The following is an 18,826-nucleotide window of genomic DNA, read 5'->3' as shown; positions in this document are numbered from 1 at the left end:
ACCAAGGAAGCCGTTTTGGTGGGATCATAGAGCATACAGAGGGGAATGATGGGTAATAGGCCTGGAAAGATCAGGTCTAGAGCCAGGTGGGAGGCACGTTAGGAGAAGTGGATTGTATGTGAGGGGGTGGAGGAGGGCGGGATGGAACTACAAGCACCCTCCTGGAAGTGCTCCTGGAAATTCAAGAAGGGGCAGAATGGAGCAGTCTGCTCCCAGTCCCCTCTGGGTATGGTGGAAAGGAACCTCTGAGTTAATTGCTGGCCAAAGCTGAATGTGTACAAAAGGCTCCAACTCCTTTCTCCTTTTTTGGCCACTCAGTATAAGAACACTCTATGACCTGGAGTGGGGAGGGGGCCGAGAGTGCCCTTTCCCCATTGGGGCCAGCCCTGAGCACATGGCCTCCTGGGCAAGCTCCAAGAATCAATCTGAAGGATCAAACCAGACTCAGTGTCCTACATGCAAAGGAATAAGCTCAATTCCATGGAGCTTCCCCCAGCCCTGACACCCCCTGTTCTAAGCCCCCTCCCAGCCCTGACACCCCCTGTTCTAAGCCCCCTCCCAGCCCTGACACCCCCTGTTCTAAGCTCCCTCCCAGCTCTGACACCCCCTGTTCTAGGGCCCCTCCCAGCTCTGACCTTTGCTCTAAGGCCTCTCCAGCCAGGATTCTGCCCTTCTCTGACTGATTGCCGTCACCTTTCCACAGCTTAGGGCCCCGGAGGAGCCTTTCAGGGGCCCCGTCTCCGCCCCTGCCTCTGCTCAGTGACTGCTCCCTCACTCCCGGCGCCTCCCTTCCCCTTCCAGAGCCCAGCAGAGCTCCACGGTTCTGAGCCTCCTTCGACCATTTCCAAGGCCGCCAGTGACATCTAGCGTCCGGTGTGAGAACCAGCGCCCTGGCCAGCCCTGCCCTGCTCCTCGGTGCCTTTGTCTGGACCTTGTACAGGTGGTAGAGCTGAGGGAACTTAAAACAGAGAAGGAGTGAGAATTTCCCAGGCTCCTCTGGGCCAAGCACTGTGCTGCCTGTGGCTACAAATGGAAGAAGGAGAGCACCCCCAGCCCCATCTAAAGGAGCTCCCCTTATTGGGGTTACTAACCCACGAGGAAGAAGTCAGTTGCAGGGCAGGTGAAACGGATTCGATGAAAAGAAGAAAACGGGCACTTATTAAACGCCTACTATGTTCTAGACATCGTGCTAGGAACTTTATCTATATTATCTCATCTGACCCTTACAGCAGCCCTGAGACAGGTGCAATCATTTATCACCCCTTTATAGTTGGGGAAACTGAGGCAAATAGAGTTGGTGACTTGCCCAGGCTCGAACAGCTAGTAAGTGTCTGAGGTCTGACTTGGACTCTGCTCTTCTTCACTCAGGGCAAGGAGCTCTATCCAGCTGTTTGCACTCATTACCTCCAAGGTTCCTTCTGAGTCTAAAATTGCTACTTTAAGCCACGCCCTATCTCCAGGAAAGTTTTAGGGGCCTTTGTCACATGTGAGTGACGGTCAGTTTTATCAGGCTAACATTCAAAGAGCCCCTGGGGAGATGGGGATCATTCCATAATGTCGGAAGCTGCGGCACTTGGGATAGGAAATCTTCATGTTCATGCCAAGCCTATCCTGTCTGCACCATCTTCTGGGCCCTGGTTCTGACCCCCATGGGCCAAATGGTTTGCTGAAAAGCTTGTCTGAGAGTCAGGTGTCACATTGGGTCTGCAGTCAAGGAGACTTATCTTCCTGAGTTCAAATCTAGCCTCAGATACTTACTAGTCACTTCACATGATTTACCTCAGTTTCCTCATCTGTAAAATGAGCTGGAGAAGAAGATGACTAATTGCTCCAGTATATTTGTCCAAGAAACCCCAAACAGGTTCACAGGAGCCGAATAGAACTAAAACTACTAAATAACAAATGGGGGTCCGAAGACCCTTAAGGGTTCAAATCCTAATTCTGACAAAACTGGGCACCCCTTATACACGGGGTTGGAAATACAAAAGTTCCTGCCCTCAAGGAGCTTAAATTCCTCTGGCATGCAATATATTCACAGATGAATAACTACAAAGAAAAGCACTAGCACCCTGGACAGCTCCAGAGCTCGTCCCCCAGCTCATAATATGGGGTTTGTATACACTGCCCTCCTCACGGGCTTTTGATAAGTAAAAAGCTTCTACGGGTTAAAAAGTGTCATAAAGATGGAAGTGTGACTCATGGCCTTGGGCCCCCATCGTCCTGAGTCTACATGAACCAGATTCCATCTGGGAGTTGGCCACCACAGAAGCATTCTCTGTGACTTGTATGCCCCACCCAGCACTTACTCTGGGAAATCTTGGGATATAGTTTATGTCTTGGTTTCCACAGATGCAGGTTGAGTCCTGACTCCCGTGTAAGCACTTGCATCAACAAATGTACTCAGGTGCATTGTTCAGTCGTTTTGGTCACATCTCTTCATGATCCCAATGGAGGTTTTCTTGGCAAATACACCGGAGGGGATTTGCCATTTCCTTGTCCAGATCATTTTACAGATAAGGAAACTGAGACAAATAGAACTAAGTAACTTACTCAGGGTCACACAGCTAGAGACTGAGGCTGTACTTGAACTCAAGAAGATGAGTCTTCCTGACTCCAAGCCTGGCATTTTATGCATTATTGCTCCACCTAGCCATCCCAACTTAGATGTATGGAATAGCCTTTATTTCATCTCAGAGACAATATAGAAAGTACAAAAGACTCACTGAAGCCCATCAAAGTTAGAACAGTTTTCCTCCTCTTCTAGTTTGACTTTTTCATGGGAGATGAGGCTAAAATACTTCTTTGGACTCCCCGGGAAAGTGCCTCAATTTGGGACTTCTAGAGCATCATCCTAACACTCTTGAACCTTCTAGTCTCACAGAGAGCCAACAAGACTTTCATCCTGAGAACTTGAACTCCCCAGGAAGAGAAACAGGAACCCAACTTGGACAATTCACTTCCCATGGAACACACATCATCCAAATTTAACTCACTGTAAGCAGAGGGTATAAAGTCCTGGTTCCTCCCTTATGCATATAATAACTTTAGTCCTTTTTCCATTACTCCTCCAAAACAGACCTGAAGCCCCTGGATGGGAGTACTGGGTTCGCTTCCTGAGTTCAAATTTGGACTCAGATACTTATTAGCTTTGTGACCCTACCCAAGTCACTTAACCCTGTTTGTCTCAATCAGATTGAATTGAGGTAATACGCTGGAAGCTTAGGACAAAGAAAGAGCAACATTTGGAAGTGCACAAAGGATACGGAAAAGAAGGGAAGCAAGAGACTTTAACATGAGACTCCTCCCTGGGCCACAGCCCACAGCCCAGGACTCCCTTCTGCCACTCAACACACATATGGTGAAAGTGCCCTAGCCCAAGAATATGGATGCCTTGATTCTAACCCCAGTTCTGTTCTCTCCCCATGTGATTTTGGAAAAATCAAATTCCTCCTCTGGTCCTCAGCTGCTCCTTCTGCACAATAACAGGCTGGTGCTTTTGTGAGTCCTAAGATCCCTTCTAGCTCTGACATTCTATGAGATTTATGAACATTCCCACAAACACACACACACACACACACACACACACACACACATCTATAAAAATCCTCCCTTTGGCTCTGGTTCTTTGAAGCTCCCTGAAAAGCTGGAATAAACTAGCCTGCCTTTCTCACATATCACTCCAGAGCAAGCAAACAAGAAGAAAAGATATTTTATGAGCACAAATTAGAAACACTGACATCACAAATCCCCACTTTATGGAGCAGCGATATACAGTAATTAGGTGTCAAAAGTAATCTATGGCCCACGGACACAGTCATCTCTCAGGAAATAGCTTTTTTTCCTCTTGGAAAAAGTTTGTTCTCAATCAGAAAAAAAGAATACCAAGCAGCCAACAGCCCAAGAGAATGGGGGTTTAAATGCATGCTCTGCCACAAGCTCACTTGATGACAAAGGGTAAGTCATTTCCCACCCTTGAATTTCTTCCTCTGGAATAAGGACAATGGTATTATTTTGGCAAAGATGGATATGCCCCCTAACAGAGAAATGCAGAAGATCACAAAATGAATAAATAATAATACACATTGTAGTAAATAAATAATGAATAATAAATAAAGCCAAAGCAAAGACCAATGGCCATGCAACTTGGGAACGTAGCAGAAGCCTTCCAAACTTCTGAAGACTGAGGATGTCCTGATCAAGTGAATGGGGCCTGAAGCAAGTATAAGCTTCTAGGTTAGGCTGCTCTAAGAAAATGGACCAAGGCCAACTCAATCTCCCTATACCAGAAGAGAACAAGTCTTGTTCCCAGTTCTAGATCCAGATCTTCCTTCTCCTTTGCTTTTTGCAGGGCTACAAAAAAAAGATAGAGCCCGATCCCAGGCAATGATTCATCCAGAGATAGTTAGTACACACAGAGAGAAGGATTCAGCCAACTCATTCAGAACTATGACTGAGCTATGGCATCAAGACTACGGCAGGGCAGGACTGAACTTAAGCCTAGTCATCTCACCCAAGATTGCAGGAGATGGCAGAGACTCCCTGACACAAAGTCTCAGTACAGGTATTAAGACTGAAACATGAGTAAACAAAAGAAAGCTCAAAACACAAATCAAGTCAATAATAAAATGAAAAAATATTATAGGTTAAGAAAATTCCAGAAGAAAACATTGCAAAAATTACAAGTAGAACCCCAGAAAAAAAAAGCATAGATTGTCCACAAGATCTCCATGCATGGGTAGAAGAAATGTTTTCCCAATGAGATATTTCACAATTTCTTCTATTTTTTCAGTCTTTTGACTTTATTTTATTATTTCTTGATTTTTCATCCAATCATTGCCTTCCACTTGACAAATTCTCATTTTTAAGGAGTTATTTTCATCAGTGAAATTTTGTACTTCTTTTACCATTTGGCTAATTCTGATTTTTAAAAAATTATTTTCTTCAATATTTTTTGTTCTTCTTTTCCCAATCTCTTTTTATATTTTCTTGCATAACTTGCATTTCTTTATTATTTGATTTTTTAAATCTTTATTTAGGAAATGTCTTTTAAAAATTCCTGTTGGGTTTGAGTCCTGTGTGTATTTTTCTTTGAGGCTTTGCTTATAGGTGTTTTCAAATAATTTTCTTCTTTTGAATTTGTGTCTTAGGCTGCCGCTAAAAGAAGCTTTTTATGATCAGCTTCTTTGTTGTTGTTGTTTGCTCATTTTTCCAGGCTACTTCCTGACTTTGGACTGAGTTGGGCTCTGTTCATATTTTGAGGTGAGGAGAGATGTCTGGTCTGAACTTCTGATTTTTATCAGAATGAGGGAGAGGTACTTTTCAGTGCTTCCAAATGGTATGATCCTGGAGAGATCCGTTCCTACCCTTCTGGTACACTCCTGTCCTTACCCAGATAGGGCTACTGCTCCCTTTCGACAATGCTTGCTCTTCTCCATCCTGAAACTGTGACCCAGAATTGTTGTTTATCCTTCATTTTTGAAGAAGACCAGTGACATCCCAGGGAGATACCTGATTCCTGTGTTAATTGGATTTAAGTGACACAGAGTTGCACAAATTCATCAGCCTCATTCTCTCTTCTAGAGCCATCAAAGTCCAGTGGCAAAATGAAAGTCAAGACAACTAGCAATGACCTGGGACACAGTGGATAATCTTCATTGTCCACCAAGCTCTAAGCACTCCAGTCCCTGCTTCAGCCATCTTCATGGACATTGGAGCAAATTGTTCTCATCTATGCTACAGCTTCTTTGAGCCACAGAGGAGGGTTGAATGCCAGGTGTACCACAAAGGTAGATGAGCAGCCCTGAAAAGGACTTGGCAAGCCCTCACATGAGAGCTGCTAGTCCTCCTTGAATATTCCATATACCCCAATTCAGAATTAGATAATGAGTGACAGAGCTGCTAGATATCACCCTTTGCTGCTCCCACTGATTGTACAGGTATGTTGTATACGTAGTTGTATAGGTAATTTTTCTGTATTGTATAGGTAATATTTCTGGTATTTTATTGGTAATTATTTCTGACCAGAAATTTAGTCTTCTCACTGTCCCAGGACTCTGTGCTGCTCTCTGTGATGCTACTCCTGCCACAATCACAAACCAAAGCTGCTATCACCTACGGAGCCACATCTGCCAACCCAAACTCCTGATCAGTTACAGACCTTTTTTTTGGTCTTCCTCAGCTGTCCTGGATGGGATGAAATGTTTATTATGACTATTTCTTGAATTTCTCGCTCAGAATGTGGTTTGATATATTTTTAAAACTGTTAAAAAATAAAAATAAAAAATAAAAATAAACTGTTGAGGAGGATGGAGTCACTAGAAGAGTTTGTTGAAAATATTGACTTCATTCCACCATCTTGACTCTCCCCCTCACATAGAAAAAATGAATGAAATGCTGAAACAGAAGACAAATAAAGTAGAACACTTGTAAAGAGAATAAACAGCTTAGAAATTGAAATTGGAAAACACGATCCAAGTTGTGGACACTGTGAAAAATGGAATAGAGGCCATAGAACTCAACAATTCAACAATAAGAAATAACAGAACAAAATCCAAAATACAGAAAAGGTGAGTTTTCTACTATTAAAAAAATTGACCTAGAAAACAGTATGAATAAGAATAAGAATCAGTTGAATCCCTGAAAAGCATAATCAAACAAAAATACAGATACTTTATTTCAAGAATAAAATTGATCAAGAAATCATAGAAAATCACAGAAAGAAAAACTCCCTAGAACTATTAGATTCAGAGAAGAAAATGAAATAAAAAGAATACCAAAATAAACCCAAAATGACATAGACAAATCCAGGACTTCCAGGACAATGAAAAAAAGAGAACAAAAGAACCACAAAAAACCTAATATCATACAGCAATTATTTAAAGGAAGGAAAAGCTCAGGATGCAAAGTAACAAGAGAAAAAAGGCTTACAACTAAGAATTATTTATTCTGAAAAGCTGAGCATGTTACTACTACTGGAGGAAAAAATAAACATTAATTCCTTATTTCCTACTGAGAAAACTAGAGATGGGTAGAATCTATGAAACAGATGAGTTTAAAAATCTGGAAAGATAAATATAATACATAACTAATATTTATACAGTGCTTTAAGTTGTGCAGGCTGATTTACAAATATCACCTCATTTTATCCTCCCCATATGTCAGGGAAGGAGATGTTATTACTATTTTCATTTTATAGATAAAGAAACTGGGGCAAATAGAGATTAAGAGACTGAAGAGACTTGCCCAAAGCCACATGGCTAGTACATGTCTGAAGCATGATTTGAACTCAAGTCTTCCCGATTCCTAATCTAACCCTCTGTCCACTGCACTTTTTTTGGAAAGACAATTAGGGTTAAACGACTTGCCCATGGTTACACAGCTAGTAAGTATGAAGTGTCTGAGGTCGGATTGAACTCGGGTCCTCTTGCCTCTAGGACCAGTGCTCTATTTACTGCACCATCTAGCTGCCCCCGTGTCCACTGCACTTTTAAATATATTTGAACAACTTGAAGGTCTAAGTTACTAGAAAGTGTTTATGTAAAGGAAGAATAAGACAATTATCTTGCAAGATCTAAAGCATCTGTTCTAAAGGAGCAAAGAGAGAGTAAAGAAAAATAATTTCAAGGCCTGACTGTGGTTTTGTCCTACTAAAAACTAGCAGAAAGAAAGGGGGGAAAGGAATATACTTGGGGAGAAATGAAAAAGAAGAAGGAAGAAATTAGTATTTTTCATAACTGGGACACATCAGAAGAAGAGGATAGGAATGTGAAAATTGAAACAGGAAGAGGGGAGCTAATATCTCATGAACTTTATTCCTAAATGAACTAGGAAAAGGATAATTAAAAATATTCTCCCAAACAAAATATAGGGTACCCAGTGGGTAGAGCCCAGCCCTGAAGTCAGGAGGGCCTGAGTTCAAATCTAGCCTTGGATACTTAACACTTCCTTGCTGTGTGACCCTAGGCAAGTCATTTAACCCCAATTGCCTCAGCAAAATATATATAATAAAAATGCATTAAGGTTGTAAGGAAACTAGGAATAGGAAAAGGCAAGACAGAGGTTTAAGACATGATAGATTTAGAAAGGAAATAATCCCCACCAAAACAAGCTTCAAATGTGGAGAGCTGATAATAAAACAGTGATTAAAAGGAAAGAAAGAATAAAAGAAACCTGAGTTTGAGCTAGGTAAAGAGAAAGGACATAAGACTTCAATGATAATGTTGATCTCATTCCTTTTCTTTCTTCACTATCTTTTTCTAAAAAAGGAAAATATACAATAGATGAAGAGGATATATGGTTTTTAATGTTAGAAACTATTTTGTCCAACTAAATTCCAACAAAATTGACAAAATGTGTAGATACTTGCAAAAATATAAAATCCCAGCAGCTAGGGCATGTTGTGGCTAGAATGCTTTGCCTAAAGTCAGGAGAACTGAGTTTAAATCCAGCCTCAGGTACTTACTAGCTACGAAACCCCAGGCAAATCATTTACTCCCTACATTTTAAGGTCCCTCCCAGGTTCAGCACACTCAATTGCTGTTCTAAAATTCTTTCATGAGCCGGCAATCAATGTCCTATGTTCTAGGTCCCCTCCCAGCTATAGAATTCTAGTATCTCTCTATGTGACTAGAATCACAAGCCACGGAAGACTGTTATTGATGCCAGACCAGATTCTTTAAAGACATGTTTAGAATATTTAAGGCTAAAAAAGCAATCATCTAGTCTAGCCTCGAAAGTCTCAAGCTCTTTGGCCTTGGCCCTTTCTGCTCTTAAAAATCATTGAGGATCCAAAGAATTTGTGTATGTGTTCTCACTGATCCGTATTTACCACATTAGAAAGCAAAACTGAATAATTTAAAAAAAAACATTTCAGTGTATTTAAAATAACTATAACAAATCCATTTCATGTTAAAGGAATATATCATATGGAAAACAACTATGTTTTTACAAAAAAAAAAATTGGTGAGAAAAGTGACATTGTTTTACATATTTTTGCAAATCCATTTAATGTCTGGATTAGTAGAAAGCAGCGGGATTCCCTTATCTGTTTTTGCATTCAGGCTGCTGCAATATGTTGTATTGGTTGAAGAAAATCCAGCTTCACACAAATATATATTGGAAAAGGGAAGAGTATTTTAATAAGTCAGTAATGTCTTAGGATTATTATGAAAATAGTTTTGCTAACTGGACCAGAACCAGCCTCTAACCTGTAGATGGCCAAAGCTAAACAGAACAGACTAGGGATGGAAAAGTAGGGAATCAAATGGAAGTTTAATTTATTTCAGAGTGAGAAAAATGTTTTCAAGCAAAGTTCCCTCCCTTCCCTCCCCCCATAAAGAGGGCTCAACATGCTGGGGCAAAGACAGGCAAAAACAAAGGTTTACATACATGGAAAAGACTGGTTCACAATACCATCGTTCTTAGATTTTTTTTTTTGAGGCAATTGGGGTTGAGTGACTTGGGTCATACAGCAATTTAAGTATCTGAGTTCAAATTTGAACTCAGGACCTCCTGCCTTCAGGGCTGGTGCTCTATCCACTGCACCCCCCTGAGTTCAATTTTTTAAAAAAAAAATTTTTTTGTTTTTTTCTTAAATCTTAAGCATTTCCAAGATTGACATTTCTTGGACTTGTGAAAAAAAATCTCTCGAGTCTTGAGAATTGTTTGAACCCCGTGATGGTTCAGTGGGATGCAGAACAAGAGCTATGGTGGCAACAACAGAAGTGCAGTATTCAGTTCACTTGGCAATTAAAGAAACAGGGAAATATGTCAGGAGATAGATGACTTTAGGCTGCAGCGCATGGGCCATAGATCCCTGGGAAACAGGGGGAGTTCCAACAAATCTAAACAGCAATTGATTAATATGAAAATCATAAATCCCTCAGTAAATACCGGGTGCTGGTCAAATCAATACACTTGGCCAGAGGGCAAAATCATCCAGAGTGCAAAGGATTGTTGCTATATTAAGCTGAGGGCACAGCCTTGCTTTCTGGGCTGCTGAGAAACAGAATATCTCTAAATATCTTGATAGTTTTGACTTTGTGGCTACACTGAATTATCTTAGGGACCTCTAAGTGGTAGCTTTAGACCACACTTTGAGAACCACCAATCTAATTGGCTCCCTTCATCACAGAAATAAAGACAATGCAACCCAGAGAAATGACATGATTTGCCCGGTATCACACAAGTAGTAACAGGGCCAGGGTTAATCCTTCCCATTGCTGCACATTCTCTGAAAGGTCAGACACTTTCCTTTTTTTAATAGTGTCACAAGTGTTAAAGTTCAGTCAGAGCAAAACGAGCAGAACCAGGAATACACTGTACACAATAACAGCAAAAATGTGCGATGATCAACTATAAAAGGCTTGGTTCTTCCAAGTGATCCAGTGATCCAAGGCAAGCCCAATAGACTTTGGACAGAAAATGCCATCTGCAGCCAGAAAAAGAACTAAGGAGACTGAATATAAATCAGCACATACTACGCTCACTTCTTTTTTCCATTTTTAAAATCTTCCCCATGGTTTTTCCCTTTTGCTCTGAATTTTCTCTCCCAAATTGATGCATAAGGTAATGTGTATTAAAAAATAAATAAACTTACAAAAAAAAGTTCAGTCAGTCACTCAAAAAGAATAACTTCCCTTCCCTCTGTCCATATAAGGTATCATAGCTGTGGGTGTTCTGTCCAAAAGAATGTAAATTTTGATTGCTGAAACCTCCCAAGATATCTTGGGGTTTACGGGCTAGGTTTCTTTCTTAGGAGCCATGCTTTAAATCCTAATCATTATGATTCTCATTGATTGACCAACAATAGGTTTCAGGCTAAGTTCCCTTTGGTCATTGTTTGGGTCCTGATTGGCTCAAGATGAAATTGTTTCTGTTGTGACCAGAAAACCAGGAGTTTTCTCCTCATAAATAGATAGATAAATAGCTGGATGGATTCATGGATGGATGGATGGATGGGTGGGTGGATAGATAGAGAGATAGATAGATAGACAGATAGATGATAGATAAAGAGAGATGGATTTTTTTGACTAAGTATAAGAGCCCATTCTCTGCCTCATTTCTTACCTAGCCTTAATCACTGATTGGATGTTGCCTTCTCCACCCTTCGTCACTTCAGTCCAACATCCTTGCGTGTCGTGATGTCATCTCCCTGATGTCATGGTTCTCTTGGAGAACAAAGGAGAAACAAGAAGAACCAAAAGCACCAGGCAAGAATTTTAGTGTTAAGTGCTGGAAAAGTAAACACAAACAAAAAGAAAGAAAGACCCTGCCCTCAAGGAACTTAACATTCTAATGGCGTGAACAATACATAAAAGGATGCTGAAAAGTGGATGGAGAGTTGGGAGAAGGAACCCAGTGTATTATGGAGACGTCCAGAAGCATCCAGCCTGGCCGGCCTGGGCTGGAGCTGATGAGAAAAGTCCGGGACAACAAAAAGGCTCCCCCCCACCCCTTAAGACTAAATGGTTAGGATTAGAAGGATTAGGTATAGCTTGGTATAAACGGCTGTTGTTAAGATCCATCATGAATGCATCAAAATAGGGTGTGATAAAATACAATCATTTTCTTTTTTTAACAGATAGATGAGAGATATGTTATAAATATAGTCTACCTAGATTTTAGCAAAGACTCTGATGACGTATCTTATGCCATTTTTGTGTGAAAAATAGATTTTATTATATTGTAAGATTGATTTGATGGATTCGGCAAAGAGTGAAGGGCCAGACTAAAGACTCATCATTTATAGTCTGATATAGATGTGGAAACAGGTCTCCTTTGGAAAAGCAGAGTTCTGTGCTTGGCCCCACTGTCTAGCATTTGGTTTTGTTTGTTTAATTAATGATTTGGATAAAGGCAGAGATAGTGTGCTCCTCAAATTTGCAAATGCCACAAAAGCTCTAGTTGGATGTCAGTGTTGGATGACAAGTTAGGATCCCAAAAGATGTTAACAATCCATATTGTTAGACCAAGTCTGATCTCTCAAAATGCACAAGATGAGAGAAGCAGGAGTAGAAAGCAGCTCAGCTGGAAAAGTCCTCTGGATTTTAGTAGACTGCACACTCAACGTGGTGCAGTAAACATTTATTAAGCACTTGCTATGTTGCAGGTCCTAGGCTGAACACTGCGGATTAAAAAGAAAGACAAAAAAACATGGTCCCTGCCCTCAGAGAACTCATACTAATGCAAACAATTATGTGCAAACATGAGAGAAACTCGGGGCAGCCGCAAGGCATGGTGGGCAGAACCCCAGTCTGAAGTCAGGAAGACCCTTCTGGGCTAGGTCTTCAAGCTGAGCCAGACATTTAACCCTGTTTGTCTCAGTTTCCCCTTCTGTAAAATGAACTGGGGAAGGAAATAGCAAACCACTCTTTGCCAGGAAAACTCCAAATGGGATCACAAAGAGTTGAGCATGAATGAAATGACTGAACAATGACAACAACATGATAAAAACAGGATATGTTCATAAAGAAGGCATTTGTTTTAAGGGGGATCAGGAAAAGTTTCTTGCTGAAGGTGGGGATTCTATTGTCTCTTGAAGGAAGCTGGGAAAGACAAAAATGGAAGGTGAGGAGAGAGAGCATTCCAGGCCTGAGGAGCAGCTAATGAAAAGACGTGGAATACGAAAATGAAATATCTTGTGGGAGGAATAGCAAAAGGGCCAGTGGAGCTGGATAGGAGAATATGTGGAAGGATTGTAAATGTAAGAAGTCTGGAAAAGGAGGGAAGGACCAGGTTGTGAATGGCTTTAAATTTCAAATACAATATTTAGTCTTGGATCTTGGAGGCAACAAGGAGTCACTGGAGTTTGAGTTTGCTTTCTCTCTCTTTCTCTCTCTCTTTCTCTCTCTCTCGCTCTCGCTCTCGCTCTCACTCTCACTCTCACTCTCACTCTTGCTCTCTCTGGCTCTCTGTATCTCTCTTTCTCTCCCTCCCTCCCTCTTTCCCTCCCTTTCTTTGTCTCTCTGTTTCTGTATCTCTCTGGGTCTCTCTCTCTCTCTCTCTCTCTCTCTCTCTCTCTCTCTCTCTCTCTCTCTCTCCTGTCTCTGTCTCATTCTTTGTGTGCGGGGGGAACATGGTCAAACCTGTGCTTTAGGAAAATGACTTTGGCAGCTGAAGAGAGGATGAGAGTCTGCACCAAGATGGTGGATGGGTCAAGAGAAGGAAGAGGACACACGCAAGATATACTGAACAGACAGGAACAACAAGGGTTGACAACAGAGTAGATATGGGGAAGAAAATGGTAAGAGACAATGAGAAGCCAAGAATGACCCCAAAGATGACTCCTGGGTGACCGGGAGCATGACAGTCCCTCAATAATAACAGGGAAGGACAGGAGAAAAGAGAATTTGGGGAAAAGACATTTTGGGCGTATTGAATTTGAGTTGTCTATGGGAATCCAGATCAAGTATTCAATAGTTAGTTAGAGATGGGAAACTGGAGGTCAGGAAAGAGGTTAAATAGGTCTTCTGCAAGGAGATGATTATTGCACCCTTGGAAGCTGATGAGGTCACCAAACAAGGTAGCACCGAGTGGGAAGAGAGTCCGGAATAGAGCCTTGGAGACACCCATGACTAATGGACGTGCCCCGATCAGGAACCTGACAGCTACTATCAACATGTCACCTTAGAGACTCGCATAGTTGTAGAATTTGAGAGTTGGAAGAAAGGTGGCCATTAATATAACCCATGTACAGCTGGACCCCGACTATAAAATGCCCAGCAAGTGACGCCACATCAGGGGTCACCTAAGCCCAATTTGAAGATGTCCAAAAAGAGGGAGCTCACCACCTCCGGAGGCAGCCCTTCCACTGGGAGAGAGCACTACTTATTCGCAAGATTTCCCCCACCCATAATTCCTAGTTTTGCCCTGTGGACAAAACAAATCTAATCTGTCTCGTACATAGCACTCCTTCTGATACTTAAACACAGCTATTCTATCATATCCTACCCCAGCCCCACCACGGGAGCCCTCTCTTCTCCGGGCTAAACATACTCAGCTCCTCATATGATACAGACTCAAGGCTCTTAGTTCCTGTTACCTCTTTCAGCTGTGCTTCTTGCCTTAATTTCAGAAAGATGAAGCAATTTTTTGAAGGTCACACAGCAAAAAAGTTGCAGAATCTTGGGCACAAATCATGATGATCCCAGTTCAGACTTTAAATGAGAACTGCTTCTAACTTTGTTGTTCCCCATCTTCCACTTTACTTTTCTCTCCTAAAAAACCTGAAAAGAATGAGACAGGGTGCCAGGGAAATGTAAAAAGAGAAACCAGGTGAAAAACAACTCTCTTCTTCACTCTCCAAATTTCCAGAATTAAATTCCTATCAAATCGCAAGTCGACAGGGTGTCACATATTTCCGGGGGTCTGAGTCAGATTTGGAATGAAATCACAGTTTCTCTGAGCACCAGGGAAAATCTCTCTCGTTTTCCCTAATTAGCAACAAGAAAGATGCATCAGGCCACTATTTCATCTTCTAGTACCCCAAGGAACCAAGAATGCCGTCTTTTCCTTGTCTGTGATATACTGGGCATAGTGATCACAGAGCCACAGGCTTGCAGGGCAGGGAAAGACAGAAAGAAAGAACACTGGTCCTGGAAGAGACCCCAAAACATGGAATGTCTGAGATGGACGGATGGATCGCAATCATTCAACCAACCAACACTACTCTGTGCCAGAGGGTACCAAGATAGAAATGAAACAGCGATTGCATTCAAATGGGGGAAGCAGCAACCAGGGGTGTGTGTGTGTGTGTGTGTGTGTGTGTGTGTGTGTGTGTGTGTGTGTGTGTGTGTTGTGTGTGTGTGTAGAGGGAGAGAGAGATATTATATATGTGTGTTTATGTATGTATATATAATTAGACATGATATGCATATATATAATGAATATGGGCTAGTTCAGGAAGAGAAGTACTGAGCAGGAGGAAAAGGGGAAAGGAAGAGAAGAAAGAAGGAGAAGAAGAAAGAAGAAGAAGAAGAAGAAGAAGAGAACAAGAAGAAGAAAGAAAAAAAGAAGAGAACAAGAAGAACAAGAAGAGAAGAAAGAACATAAGAACATAAGAATAGCAAAAAGAACAAGAAGAGAAGAATAACAAGAACAAGAAGAAAAGAAGAGAAAAAGAACAAGAAGAAAAAGAAGAACAATGATGATGATGATAGCAACAAGAACAAAAACAAGAACAAGAAGAAAAAAAGAGAAGAGGAAGAAAGAAGAGAAAAAGAAGAAGAGAAGAATAACAACAAGAACAAGAAGAAAAGAAAGAAGAGAAAAGGAAGAACAAGAAGAAGAGAAGAATAACAAGAACAAGAAGAGAAAGAAAGAAACAAGAAAGAAGAGAAAAAGAACAAGAGAAGAACAAGAGCAAGAAGATAAAGAACAATGATGATGATGATGACAAGAAGGAAGAAGAAAAAGAAGAGGAAAACCTCTTTGCAGTTTGTCACACAAGACATTACATCTCCTGCCTCCTACAGTTTTCACTGACTGTCTCCCATGCCTAGAACTCTCTACCACCCCTTCTAAAGTTCCACCTTCTGCAAAAAGTTTGCCCCAGTCCTCTTTCATTTTAATGGCCCCCCTCTGAAACTACTCTCAATTTATCCCATTTATATTGTTTTTGAGGTCTCTAACCTCAGAATATGAGATTTTTGAGAGCAGGGACTATCTCTTGCCTGTCTTTATATCCCCAGGACTTAACCCAGTGCCAGGCACATAGTCTGTATTTAATAAATGCTAATCGACTGACTGGTCAGGCAAGTAAGGAAAAACAAAACTAGGAGGGAGGAGATTCTTGAAACCTCAGAGGAGAGAGTGCAGAACTTAGTGCAGCAGCAGCCCCAGAAGATCTCTCTGCTCTGAGACAGCTCCCATCAGCCCATGCTCCTTCACCAAGCCGACAGCATCATCCTGCCCGCATGTCTCAGTCAGTGCTGTTCTCACAAGGAAGGGCATGGGAAGAATTGGGAGATGAGGACAGAAATGTTCTAGGGTTTCCTTCTTCCAGCTGCGTCTCACGAGCTCTTCTTTTGTTCCAAGGACTGTGCTTGTCCTAGTAGTTGAGCTCGGGCCAACCACTGGTCTTATGGAAGCTGGCCACACTGCTCAGAACCCCCAGGTGGCTCTCTAGCCACAGCAGGGCCACGTCTAGCCTGACCTCTTCCCAGTCTCCAGATTCAAAAGGTGCATTCTTCTGCCCTCAGCAGCAATTCCCACGGGGCTAGAACCTCTGCAAGTCCCCCAGATGTCTCCCCACACCATCAGTTATCCCTGGGGCCCCACGTCCCACCGAAGTCCCAGTGCTTTCTTCCTATGAGATTCATGTGGGACCAGGGACAAGGAGGGAGTCGAGCCCTTTCTCAGAGCCGCTCTATCCAGAGAGAAAATCCCTTTACATTATCCATTGCATTCCCAATCATCTCCTCCTAAACTTGTCCCCCTCTTTTGATTATCAGCCCCTCGGCGGCTGGAACTGTCTTTTGCCTGTCTTTGGGTCTCCAATACTTGGCATTAAGGGCCTGATAGATAATAAATAATACCTATTGGCTGATACCATAAGGAAAGGGATGATTCGGGGATCCAGTTGTTGTTGTCATGGGCAAGTCAATTTGCCTCAATTTTTCCATCTTTAAAATATAGTGTATAGTCTCTCCCTTATGGCGATGGTGCAACGTTTAAGTGAGATAAGCTATATGGAATGAATATATGGAATGTAATTAATGTATGTAATATATGTGGATCACTGCCCCAGAGTGAGAGCAGCTGCCTCTCTTCCTCAAGATTTTAGGGCTCCTTTTCATAGCGGCAAGAAACTGGAAACCGAGTGGCTGCCCATCAGCTGGGGAATGGCTGGATGTTATGGGATATGAATGTGATGAAATATTATTGTTCTGTAAGAAACAACCACCAAGATGATTTCAGAAAGGCCTGGAGAGACTGACAGGAACTGAGGCTGAGGGAAATGAGCAGAACCAGGAGAACACGGCAACAGCAAGATTGTGTGATGTGGACGTGGCTCTTCTCAACAGCGAGGTCATTCAGGTCAGGTGATGGAGAGAGCCCTCTGCAACCACAGAAAGGACTGTGGGGACTGAGTGCGGATCACAACATATTATTTTCATTTTTTTAAAAATTTTGTTTTCTTTTTCGTTTTTTTTTTTCTTTTTGATGTGTTTGTTCTTGTGAAGCATGAAAAATGTGGAAATCTGTTTAGCAGAATTGCACATGTTTAACATATATTGGATTACTTGCCATCTAGGGAAGGGGGTGGGGAGAGGGAGGGAGAAAAATTTGGTACACAAGGTTGGAGTTAATGTTGAAAATGATCTATGTATGTGTTTTGAAAATAAAAAGCTTTAATAATAAATATATTTATTTATTATATTTATATTGTATATTTATAATAATATCCTATTATAAAATATATATTTATATTATGATTATATATTATATGTATTGTGTAAACATATATTTCTATATATTATATTTATAAATGTATATATACATATTATAAATATATAATGAATAATAAAATTAAAATTAAAATATTTTAGGGCTATTTGGGGGCTGGGAAGAGAGGTGAGGGGGTATCCCTCAGGGGAATCTTCCCAGTTTCATCCAGTGGAGCCACCATTTTACTGTTAATTGCCAAGGATTAGCACCCCATCCTATTTAACCAGTTAACATCATCAGCTTGTCCTCTGCTCAGTTTCAGTTCCACAAATATCATGTCCCTGTGCTGGACACTCTCCCCCCACTTTTTTGCTTCTATTTGTGTATTGTCTAAACTCTTTGAGGATGGGGTTGTTCTTTTTCTAAGATCTACTATTATCTAACAATCCAGTAAAACCTAACAGCCAGTGTTTTGTACAATGTCTGGCATGGTAGGGGCTTAACAGATGTTTATTGACTATTTTACAGAGAGCTATCTCCTGCAAACATAGAATAAGAGCCAAAGTTACAAACAGAGTCCCCAAAATATCTGGGGGTGTTCTTCCAGGTAGCTTTTTAGTCCCCAAGGAAAGTGGGTTCATCCTTGATATACTATCTACACAGCATTCCCCCCACCAAGTTCACTTCTAAGTGCAACATGGCTAATGAATTGGTGAATGTTGTGTATTTGTTACAATAGACTGGGCTGGACAAAGTCCCTTGGGACGAACCCCAGAATCTGGAAGGAAAGGAAGGACACAAGCATTTATTAATCACCTACTATGTACTGGCCCCATGCTAAGTTCTGGAGATAAAAATATTTTTTTAAAAAAGAGAAATATAATCCTTGTCCTAGAGGAGGTTACATTCTAATGGGGGAAGGCAATACACAAAAGGGAACTAAAAACAGGGGAGTGGGATGAAGGTACCCAGCATAAGGGCATGGTTTTTAAGGCTAAAATTCAGGAAATGGCTCAGAGAGGAAAGAAATGGAGGCTAAAGGAAGAACTCACCACAAAATGGAGGCTCCAGGAAGAACTCACCACAAAATGGAGGTTCTATGAAGAACTCATCAATAGGAGAAGAGGTGTCCTGATATTTTAAGGTCTAAAGGCCACAAGAATAGTTAAATGTTCCAAGTCAAAGCGGTCCTAACATTGGGGAAAACTCTAGGAAAAAACAACACCAAAGGCATGGTTATGAAGTCCTGAACAGTTCAGGAAGCGTGAGAGACAGAGAGAGAGACAGAGAGAGAGACAGAGAGATTATGTAATATATCCTACACCCTGTTATCTCTCTGGGTATAAGGATCTCACAGAATTTTTGTTGTTCAGTCATCTCAGTTCTTTGTGATCCCATTTGGGATTTTCTGGACAAAGACACTGAAGAGGTTTGCCCT

This window comes from Sarcophilus harrisii, chromosome 4, assembly GCF_902635505.1.
Source record: "Sarcophilus harrisii chromosome 4, mSarHar1.11, whole genome shotgun sequence".
Lineage (NCBI taxonomy): Eukaryota > Metazoa > Chordata > Mammalia > Dasyuromorphia > Dasyuridae > Sarcophilus > Sarcophilus harrisii.
The sequence above is the reverse complement of the archived record's forward strand: the minus strand, read 5'-3'. Positions refer to the sequence as shown.